At 41.9% G+C, this 12406-nt stretch overlaps 1 protein-coding gene across 1 annotated transcript in view; it reads right to left on the reverse strand.

Annotated features, from left to right (window-relative positions):
* F13A1 (coagulation factor XIII A chain) overlaps positions 1-11927 on the reverse strand; it is a 223360-nt gene extending 211433 nt beyond the window's left edge. The window contains exon 1 of the mRNA XM_077492144.1: positions 11804-11927. The gene's annotated coding sequence lies outside the window, so the exon portion shown is untranslated. The remainder of the gene's footprint in view (positions 1-11803) is intronic.
* Positions 11928-12406: the final 479 nt, after the last annotated feature.

A 12406-nucleotide genomic window follows, 5' to 3' on the forward strand; every position in this document is an offset into this window, starting at 1 on the left:
CGCCGGACTCAGTCCGTCGGAGTTTGGATGTCGAAAAGTCCGCTCGTGTGTACGGGGCATTACAGGTTTTCTTCTAAGATTGACCTGTATTTGGATCCATCCATCAACTTTGGCCAGCTTCCCTGTCCCTGCTGAAGAAAATCATCCCCATAACATGATGCTGCCACCACCATGTTTTTTGGTGGGGATGGTGTGTTCAGGGTGATGTGTAGTGCACATATTTTCCACACATAACATTTTGCATTTAGGCCAAAAAGGTTACATTTTGGTCTCATTTGACCAGAGCACCTTCTTCTACATGTTTGCTGTGTCCCCCACATGGCTTCTCACAAACTGCAAATGGGACTTATGGCTTTCTTTCAACAATGGCTTTCTTCTTGCCACACATCCATAAAGGCCAGATTTGTGGAGTGCACAACTAATAGTTGTCCTGTGGACAGATTCTCCCACCTGAGCTGTGGATCTCTGCAGCTCCTCCAGAGTTACCATGGGCCTCTTGGCTGCTTCTCTGATTAATGATTTCATTGACCAGCCTGTCAGTTTAGGTAGACAGTCATGTCTTGGTAGGTTTGCAGTTGTGCCATACTCTTTCCCTTTTCAGACGATGGATTGAACGGTGCTCCGTGAGATGCTCAAAGCTTGGAATGTTTTTTTATAACCTAACCCTGCTTTAAACTTCTCCACAACTTTAGCCAGGACCTGTCTGGTGTGTTCTTTGGCCTTCATAATTCTGTTTGTCCTCTAAGGTTCTCAAAAAACCTTTAAGGGCTTCACAGAACAGCTGTATTTATACTGAGTTTAAATTACATACAGGTGAACTCTATTTAGTACTAATTAGGTGATTTTTTAAAGGATTCCGCTAGATTTTAGTTAGGGGTATCAGAGTAAAGGGTATTGAAAAAAAAATGCACTCCACACTTTTCAGATATTTATTTGTAAAAAAAAAATGAAAACCATTTATCATTTTCCTTCCACTTTACAATTATATGCCACTTTATGTTGGTCTATCACATAAAATCCAGATAAAATACATTTACCTTTTTGGTTATAACATGATGAAATATAGAAAATTTCAGTGGGTATGAATAAAGTTCTTGTTTCTTGTCTGTAGTTAAGTAGCAAAGCCTATGTGGACTGTGCACTGTCTGTTTTGTAGAGCTATATACAGAATTTCTAACAGGTTATGGGCCCAGGCACCAACCTAGAGAAAATCTGAGAACCCAGTCCTAGCCAGCTACAGCAAAGAAGTGTAAGATAAAGCAACAGAATGAAGACTGCAGAATGAAATAAATAAAAAAATAAAATAAATGGTCAGTAACACCACAAAGATTTCATTTGCAAATCCGACAAGATGAAAATGCTGCTAATAAGAAAAGGCATGTGAAAATGTATAAATTAAAGAGGAGTTCCAGCCACCTGAGGAAAAAATAAAAGTCAGCAGCTACAAAAACTGTAGCTGCTGACTTTCAAAAAACAGCCACTCACCTGTCCCACGATCCAGTGGTGTGCTCACCCCAGTCGATCTCACGTGCTGTCTTTGGTTCCCATCTTCACTATGGGCACCTGGCTGTGACAGCTTGAGGCTTCACAGCCGGGTGCCCACTACGCATGCGCGAGTTGTGCTGTGCATCGTGATTGGTGGATGCTGTCTTTGGGGACCTGTCAGTGTCCCAGAAGACTACAGGGGGAGGGAGGGAGGAGAAATTCCTTGTCAAAATCAGACACCTGCTCCCCCCCGCGCCTCAAAAGTGCAAATTGTGCAAGAGGTGTACGGAACTTCCCCTTATGGGTGGAGCTCTGAATTAAGTCAGGCCAGAGCACCCTTCAGTTGATTCTTAGAATAGAAGATGATCAAATCATACATATATGTAGTATGAAACTGCTAAAGAAATGTGGGAAGGATTACAAAAGGTGTATGAAAGAGCTAATCGCCACAATAAACTATATTTGATTAGAAAGTTATACCAAAGCAAGCTGATGAAAGGCTGGGGATATACAGGATTACATATGGCACACCTTGAAAATGGTTGAACAACTCTTTAAGATGCTATAGTAGGCGCGCGCCCGCAGCGTGTCCCTGGGCACTGGCGATAGCTCGTTACAGACCTAGACTAAGTATGAACACGGATCGGTCTCCTCCCCTAGTCAGTCCCATCCCCCCTACAGTTAGGACACACCTAGGGAACACAGTTAACCCATTGATCGCCCCCTAGTGTTAAACCCTTCCGTGCCAGTGACATTTATACAGTAATCAATGGCTATTTTTAGCTCTGATTGCTGTATAAATGTCAATATTTCCAAAATAGTGTCAAAAGTGCCGATCTGTCTGCCGCAAACTTGCAGTCCCGATAAAAATTGCAGATCGCTGCCATTACTAGTAAAAAATAAAATAATAATAAAAATGCCATAAGTATATTCCCTTTTTTGTAGATGCTATAACTTTTGCGCAAACCAATTAATATACGCTTATAGCAATTTTTTTACCAAAAATATGTAGAAGAAAACATATCAGCCTAAACTGATGAGGAAATTCATTTTTTTTTTTTTACATTTTTTGGTTGGATATTTATTATAGCAAAAAAGTACATAATATTGTGTTTTTTTTAAATATTGTCACTTTTTTGTTTATAGCGCAACAAATACAAAACACAGAGGTGATCAAATACCACCAAAAGAAAGCTCTATTTGTGGGGAAATAAGGACCTATATGTTGTTTGGGTTCCATGTCGCATGACTGCGCAATTGTCAGTTAAGGCGACGTAGTGCCGTATCGCAAAAAATGGCCTAGTCAGGAAGGGGGTAAATTCTTCCGGGGCTGAAGGGGTTAAAGATGAAAAATAGAAATAAAAACAGTAACATGCAACAAGAAACACAAGAATGTTTTGCGTGTGAGAAACAAGTTCAATTAAAAACAGATTGCATAATCTGGGAATCTAGAATGCAAAAAACAAACAAACAAATCCTGTTGTGAGTTGACAAAACATAGAACTTTTGTGGACTCACTGAGTCCTGACTAGCTTTATTTTGATAAGAGTCTCTCCCTATTCCATTCTCTACAAAATAGAGATTGACTATTCTTGGGTCCAAGATAAGAATTAAGTTGGCTAATTAGACTAATTGAAATAACACAGAAAGTGTGCACATAACACAAAACAACCCTGAGTTTCTGACATGATCCAGATGTCATCACACCCATAGATCAGCTCTAGAAGTGAGAATGGCAGGAACAGTCCCCTGTTTGACGTGGGGAGCCTGTTTTTTTTTCCAGGGGATCAGCGGATCAGGTGAGTATAAACTTTCTGCTCCCCCCTACAAAAAGCAAGCAGTTAACCTATGCATTGTGGGCACAGCCCCACTGCATTGGGGGGAAAAAATCGCATAGTTTGTCTTTAAGCAGCTAATTCATTATTAGTGATAAGCTAAATGTGCCTGTGTTCACGTCAATGAAAGTTTGACAAACAAAAAGTTCAAAAACTGCAAATATTTCACAAACCACATGAAAGGCTTTGTAGGACTTGCCAATCCCAGTACCAGCTTATTACCTAAGGCTCCGGCAAAAACGGGCTGCAGCGTTTGTTTGGGAAGCATTGAAACCCAGAGTGTCCAGGAGCACACTTTATCTTCCTAAGCTTTGCAGTGGTCTCGGCTTCCCTAACTTTGAATCATGCTATAAAGCAGCACAGGTCGCTAGCCTACCCAAATACCATGTTACCCATGAAATTCCATTATGGGTGACGATCAAATCAGTTGACTGTGATCCCATATCAGTCTCCAACCTACTATGGCTGCGTGCTGGCTGATCGCCTTATTCCTCACAACCCCACCAACAGACACTTCATCTCCCTGTGGGATAGGCTCAAGTTCTCTTATCGTCTTCAATCCCCTCACAACCCCTTCCTCTCTTTCCTGAAGAACCTGGCTTTCTATCCAGCTTGGAACTCTCCCACAACGTTTAGTGCATGGCCATCCTGGGGACTGATCAGGTTCTAAAACTTCGTCACACCCTCCACTTTTTCCACCTTCCTGACTCTTTACGAATCCTTCGGACTATCCCAATCAGAACTGTTCCACTACCTCCAAATTATAAGCACAACCAACACTAACACTGATACCCTCCTCAATCAATGTTCTATCTTCAAATCCACATGTAAACGTGACCCGCAGGCTAGGGGGTTGATTTAATCTCTCTACTCCCACCTCCTAGCCAAACCAGACTCTGGTAGGCCACAGTTCGCACTGAAATGGGAGGAGGGCCTTGGACGTTCTCTAGACATTGCAGACTGGTCCCAGATCTGGTCAACAACCAAATCATCCTTACCCAATGTATTATCGGTGGAAGCTAATTATAAAACATGAACCTGCTGGTACCTAGTATCCACCAGAATAGGTAAATTTGTCCCTTCCTACTCAGTTCTCTGTTTGTCCCTTCCTACTCAGCTCTCTATATTCATATATGGCACACATATGAATATATGGTGGACATGCCCAATAGCCCAAACATTCTGGAATGATATCTTTTCCCTCACCTCTAAAATGTTCGACACATCAATACAACCAGACCCAGCCAGGGCACTTCTCAGCCTAAAACCAGACTCCCTATCACGCAAACAATTCAAGCTTTTTGTCCAACTCCTCACAGCAGCGACACAAGCGATAGCTAAAGCTTGGAAATCCCCCTCTTTGATGGTAGTTGAAGCTAAACACAGGGTAATGATACATGCCAAAATGGAAGCCATTGAAAAAGATCAGGTCTCCAATTTTGACTCACTATGGCTTACCACAGACCTTTGATCAAACAGTCCTCTTGCCATGGTAGCACACTTTACACTGTCCCTACTGAATGTTCCTCTGGCGGGCCAGGTCACTCTTGAGGACTCCCTCTCCTTTTCCCTCTCCTCTTCTTTCTTTAAATTTTTCTCCCCTAGCAACAAAGCTCTCCCCTTCTTCAGTAATACAGACTCCCTCTCTCCAGATACAGCCCCTTCGATTACTGCTCCATCAATTTGTGTTGACTGTATTTCCACTGTTACTGAGTACATTGTTTCTCTGATGACCTAGTACACAATTATATGGTGATCTCTTGTTATACATAGTAAGCTCTGGTCCTCTAGCTGACTGCGTTGTACTGAGCTTCATTTTCTTAGTTTATGTTTGCATACGTCTCATCTCTGTTATGATTTGTAAACTCAATAAAATCTTTTAACAAGTAAGTCTTTGGAGGACAAACCTTGCAAATAAATTTTGCCATTTTGTAAGGCTAATAGGAACGGGATTGTCAAGCAAATGGCATGGGAGCTAGATGGAACATGTATCAATGTAAAGTTTTTTTTTTTTAAATAACATTTGGTTGGGAGCAGCATTTTTAAAATGGATTAAAGGGCAACATATAAAATGCATAATTCCTTTAACAATATGTTAGGGGGGTGCTCTTATCCCACCTGTGAAGACTCTCTCCTACATGATGTACTAAAGCAAAAATTTTATGTAATTTACAAAAAACAATGTCAATAAACTGACAGTAAGTAACAGTTCCCCGTCTGTTCCATTCTGTTTGTAAACAAGCAGCTAAGGATTCCTCTCAATATCTATACCAGACCCTTATCGATGATAAGGATCTGGTATGGATTAAAAGGGGAAGCCATGGGAAAAAATACATACTCCCCCACACAATGTATACAAGACAGGATAATGGTCTGGTATGTATTTCAAGGTGATACCCCATGAAAAAAAAATGAAAAAAACATGCTACCCCTAAAAAAAACTTTACCTAACCCTTATACAAGCATGCAGCCTGGCTGGCCAGGAAAAGGAGGGCAGTGAGCATGGCACCTGATAGACGACCATATTCAGTCAATGACAGCAGCCAAAATCTCTAGACTCAATATTTACATTCAGCTGAATGTGGCTGGTGATGGGTCATAGGTTGCTATAATGCCGGCGACTGCTGGCATCCTAGCAACCACAGCCCTGAGCGGTAAATAATTCTTTCTGAACAGGCCATTTAGTTTGCCAGTTCACCACATAGCCCCTAACTCAAACCGCACTCCTATTCATTATAAATAGACTGTCAAAACTTTGTAACATAATAAAACTGAATATGCAGCATTTTTTTGTTTTATAAACACAGCACACAACAAAACATAGACAGTTCATAATGCTACAACCCATATGCATGGAGTGATGTTCAAAATGATTAGTAACACATAGCACCGGGGCTTGATGTGTTACAGTAGATTGCAAATCTATGCATGTTTTATTACACATTACCCCAATGTGCTTGTGTGAACGGGTTGTTGCCCTGGCTTTATTTGGCCAAGTTTAGTGCTTGGTGTAAATGAAGACAAATGAGAATGTATATAAAGGATCACTTGACCAAAAACTGATATACTGAATTCCCAGAGAAAAAAAAACATACATGGTTATTTACGAAAAGGCAACTCCACTTTGCACTGCAAGTGCACTTGAAATTGCACTGAAAGTACACTTGGAATTGCAGTCACTCTAAATCTAAGGGGTAGATCTGAAATAAGTGGAAGCTCTGCTGATTTTATCATGCAATCATGTGCAAGCTAAAATGCTGTTTTTTATTTTCCTTGCATGTCCCTCTCTACATCTACAACGGATTTGCCTTTAGTAAATAAGCCCCCATGTTCTGACTTTTCCTAACAGGAATATTTATCTTTGGACAATGATAGGGAGCCAGCTGGACTAGAAATGAAGGCCATTGTCAAAAGCACTGGTAGTTGTCAGCTATTTTTGTCACCTGTATTGTAGCACCCTATTCTTCTAATTGGATCCATAATATTGCCATCATGAGCAGGTACATTTAAATGCTTTTTTAATGTTTGCATAGCTGGTTAGATTTGCTTTATTTTATTTTGTGTGAAACTCTGAGGAACATGAAAATGTAAGTCCAAAACGTTTTAAAATTAGTATTTATTTTTTCAAACTTTCTCTTTAACCACTTGCTTACAGGGCACTTAAACACCTTCCTGCCCAGACCAATTTTCAGCTTTCGGTGCTCTCACACTTTGAATGACAATTACTCAGTCATGCAACACTGTACCCAAATGAATTTTTTGTCCTTTTTTTCCCACAAATAGAGCTTTCTTTTGGTGGTATTTCATCACCTCTGGGGTTTTTATTTTTTGCGCTATAAATGAAAAAAGACCGAAAATTTTGAAAAAAAACGCATATTTCTTTGTTTCTGTGACAGAATTATGCAAATTATTAATTTTTCTTCATAAATTTTGGTCACAATTTATACTGCTACATGTCTTTGGTAAAAATAACCCAAATTAGTGGATATTATTTGGTCTTTGTGAAAGTTAGAGAGTCTACAAGCTGTGGTGCGAATCGCACAAAATTGATCACATCTGATGTACTGGTGGCCTATCTCGCTTCTTGTGACCCGAACAAGTCAGGAAAGTACAAATACCCCCCAAATGACCCCTTTTTGGAAAGTAGACATTCCAAGGTATTTAGTAAGAGGTATAGTGAGCTTTTTGATGTTGTCATTTTTTTCCCACAATTCTTTGCAAAATTAAGATTTTTCATTTTTTTTTTTTTTCTCCACAAAATTGTCATTGTAATAGGTTATTTCTCTCACGTGGCATGTGTATACCACAAATGACACCCCCCAAAAAATTCTGCTACTCCTCCTGAGTATTACAATACCACATGTGTGGGACTTTTTCACAGCCTGGCCACATAGAGAGGCCCAACATGCAGGTAGCGCCATCATGTGTTCTAGGAACATAAGTTACACATCTAACTTGTTGACTATTTATTACACTTTTGAAGCACCAGGACAATGACACGTGACACTGATGACAGATGGCACTGATACGTGGCAATGCTGACAGGTGGCACTGATGACAGATGGCACTAATATGTGGCACTGATGACAGATGGCACTAATATGTGGCACTGATGACGCGTGGCACTTATACGTGGCACTGATGACACGTGGCACTAATACGTGGCACTGATGACACGTGGCACTGAAACGTGGCACCGATGACAGATGGCACTAATACGTGGCACTAATATGTGCCACCGATGACAGATGGCACTAATACATGCCACCGATGACGCGTGACACTGATGACAGATGGCACTGATAAGTGGCATTGATGACACGTGACACTGACAACAGATGGCACGTGACACTGACAGGTGGCACTGATGACAAATGGCACTGATACGTGGCACTGATGACAGATGGCACTATGTGGCACTGATGACACGTGGCACTGACGGCAGGTGGCACTGACGGCAGGTGGCACTGACGGCAGGTGGCACTGGGGGCAGGTGGCACTGGGGGCAGGTGGCACTGGGGGCAGGTGGCACTGGGGTGGATGGCACTGGGGGCAGGTAGCACTGGGGTGGATGGCACTGGGGGCAGGTAGCACTGGGGTGGATGGCACTGGGGGCAGGTAGCACTGGGGTGGATGGCACTAGGGGCAGGTAGCACTGGGGTGGATGGCACTAGGGGCAGGTAGCACTGGGGTGGATGGCACTGGGGGCAGGTAGCACTGGGGTGGATGGCACTGGGGGCAGGTAGCACTGGGGTGGATGGCACTGGGGCAGATAGCACTGCTGGGGGCGGATGGCACTGCTGGGGGCGGATGGCACTGCTGGGGGCGGATGGCACTTTTTATTTCATTTTTTTATTTTATTTTTTTTCCGGAATCAGAACGGCTGCCGCTGCAGCCGTTCATCTCTCCCCTCTCGCACTGTCTGTGCGAGGAAGGAGAGCGGCGCTGCGAGATGATCTCATATGTTTACATATGAGATCATCTCCCATTGGACACGCCGATCACGCTGTAAACGGCCGCTGTGATTGGCCGTTTACAGCGATCTGTGTTTGCCTGTCCCCGGGGGACACGGCGAACACAGAACTTCCGCGATGCGCGCCCGCGGCGGCGCGCATTGCGGAAGTAAACATCAGGCCGTCCAGGGACGACCGCCCAAACGAACGCGCCTGCTCTACGGCCGTAATTCGGCTATAGGGCGGGCGCGAGGAGGTTAAATACATGAGAAACATAATAAATACATTTTCTATAGTGTTTTTCTATTCATGAAAATGTTATTGCCTGGACTGTTCACAGATGGTTTACTGTTCTCTCTCTTTTTTTCATTGCCCTCTGACCTGGTCACATGTCAAAAAGCATGTACTGCTAACAAACCAAAGCAGTAAAAATGGTCAGTCCCCAGAGGCAATCTGTCCTCTGTCAATTTTCCACGCCTCAGTAGCCCAGTACCAAATCTCCTCAGTCTTCTAGCGGCACCTGGGGTCATTTTCTTACTTGACTAAGATGACAGATAATTCTTTCACAGCAGAACTGCAAACTTTAAACAATGCCTAGCTATACACACAGATATTTTCCTAGCCGTTATTGAAAAAAATAACCAAGCAGTTAAAAATTAACACAAACAAACACTCTTTAAGCACTTCAATACTGGGCACTTAAACACCTTCCTGCCCAGACCAATTTTCAGCTTTCAGCGCTGTCGCACTTTGAATGACAATTGCGCAGTCATGCTACACTGTACCCAAATTATATTTTTATCATTTTTTCCCCACAAATAAAGCTTTCTTTTGGTGGTATTTGATCACCTCTACGGTTTTTATTTTTTGCTTAACAAATAAAAAAATACCGAAAATATTGAAAAAAAATATGTTTTTTTTTGTTTCAGTTTCAAAACTTTGTAAATAAGTAAGTTTTCTCCTTCACTGATGGGCACTGATGGGGCTACACTGATGGGCACTGATAAGACGGCACTGTTGGGCACCAATGAGGTGGCACCAATGAAGTGGCACTGATGAGGTGGCATTGATGGACACTGATATGTGGCACTTATAGGAGGCATTGATGGGCACTGATAGGCGGCACTGATGGGCGACACGGATGGGCACTGATAGGTAGCACAAATTGGCACTGATAGCTGGCACAGATTGGCATGGATAGGCGGTACGGATGGGCACTGATAGGTGGCACAGATGGGCACTGATAGGCAGCACGGATGGGCACTGATAGGCGGCATTGTATTGTTTTATACTGTACTAATGGATGCCAATCAGTGCCAAACAATAATGCATGCCAATCAGTGATGCCCATTGTGGGCACTGATTGGCATCCATTGTGGGCACTGACTGGCATCCATTGTGGGCACTGACTGGAATCCCTGGTGGTCTAGGGTGGCATACCTTGTGCTGGGTATCCCTGGGGGTCTGGTGGCGTCCCTGGTGGACCAGTGTGGGCATCCTCGGGGGGGCTGTGCTCATAATCGATCAGCAGAGACCCCCCCTGTCAGAGGAGCAGCCGATCGACTCTCCTCTACTCGTGTCTGACAGACATGAGTGAGAAAAAGCCGATCACCGGCTCTTCCTATTTACACTGTGATCAGCCATGATTGGACACGGCTGATCATGTGGTAAAGCGTCTCCATCGGAGACTCTTTACCGAGATCATAGTTGCGGGCTGTCAGACTGACACCCTGCAACAACGATCGCCGCGATGCGCGCCCCCGGGGGCGTGCAGCGGCTCAAAATCCTGATCACGTCATATGACGTCCGGTCAGGATTTTGAAACCACTTTGCCGCCGTGCTTTTGTTATAGGGCGGGCGGCAAGTGGTTAAAGTGTTACTAAACCCAGAACCCTGTGTTCCCTATATCTGGTCTCCCACAGTACACAGAACATGGCAATGCAATTATTTTAGTGAATATAAACTGCTAAATACTTTTTTTTTATCAGCAGTATATAGCAGTCTTGTGACTTCTATTAGTGTCCGGTCGAGCATTGGTTAAAGCTTGTAGGAGGAATTTTCATTCTACTCTGTCCTATGAGGCTGCATGACCCTCTGTCTGGACAGTGCTGATTGGCCCTGTGCTGATCACATGCACTCTCCCAAGAAAAAAAAAAACCTCCCCCTTACCTCCTTGTTAACAGGGCCCAGGGGCACAGACAGCAAAAAAAAACTGACAGGGGTTTGAAACCTTCCCTACTCTATTCAAAACTAAAAAAGGAGAAACAAATGGCTTTAGGTATGCACTAATGTGTACCTAAAAAAACAAACAAACAAAAAAAACAAAAAGAAAAAACATTCATACTTTTTTTCCCCCCCTTCAATGCATTAAGAGATTCAAAGGGGAAATACAGTTGCTATGGCACACAGTGGAATATGAACTGCTTTGGTTTATGCATTTTATTAAATTTTTACGTTTTTAATAAAGACCTTCTTGGTACATAGTTACATGATTAATTAGGCTAAAATAAAGACAAATGTCAACCGTCATATGACCATAATAGAAAACAAATGTGCACAGTAAAACTACAACATACATACACCAGCAGAGTAATGGAACTTTGTATACTTTTGTGCATTAGGGTTAAGACAAGGGTTTGTTCACATAGCAAAGTTTAAGTTAGGTAATGTTAGTAATTGAGGTTAACCAGTGTTATTATTAATAGCTGAGGTTTACTAGCGGTACTATAAATACTCGATTACTTTCAAAAAATTTGAAAAAAAAAATATCAGTTTTTGCTTGCACATGGCTAATTGGTTGAGATGGACACATCTTCACTTCATTTAGAGGAGTTTAAAGTAAACATCCTCTCTCCTTTAGTAAATCAATCCCATTCTTTAGTACATTCATTAAAAAATTAAGTGCAAATCATGAATTTCTGAAAATATTTTTAGAGGGACACATAAATATATATAAATATAATGGCATTTAAAGTAAGCATTAAAATACATATTGTGAGCTTTCAGCTTTGTGCAGAAATAGGCACATACCTTTTCCTTCTCTTAAATGCTTGTGGCTGTGCCTCCCGTCAGAGTTAGCAGTGTCTTGTAAAATTCTGTTTTTTTAGAGATACCCTCCACTCCACCTCTTCCCACCCATTTTGCCACCATGGTTTCATTGGTTTCCCTTCTCTTTGTGCTCCACCCATCCCAGCTTGTTAATTATTATCAGATTGCACGCCGGCCTTTAAAATAGACTTCTATGAAAAATGTGGTCACTGGGTGTAAAAGGAAACAGATGACAGTGATTGGGCTACAAACAGGCTAACATTTGTTGTTCCTTATACTTTCAGCATTTTTCTGTAATGGAATACGAGTAACAGTGTCATGGAATGTTAAACAAACATAGCATATAGAACAGTGGGACATAGTGTTCTCTGCAAATAATAGCATATCACTAGTAATATTTAATCTATGTAGTCACAAATATTTTCAGCTGATACATAATGCAGATATTTCATAGTAAAGTACTGTTTTTTTTTTTTTTTGGCAAAAATAACTGGTGTAGGTGTAGATTAATTTACTTAAAATAAATGCTTTGAAAATGAGAAAAAAAATATTAGTATATGTTATTATTTGATGATACCAAACCTG

The sequence above is a fragment of the Lithobates pipiens genome, unplaced genomic scaffold (genome assembly GCF_037356315.1).
Source record: "Lithobates pipiens isolate NorthernLeopardFrog02 unplaced genomic scaffold, aLitPip1_a1.2 Scaffold_19, whole genome shotgun sequence".
Lineage (NCBI taxonomy): Eukaryota > Metazoa > Chordata > Amphibia > Anura > Ranidae > Lithobates > Lithobates pipiens.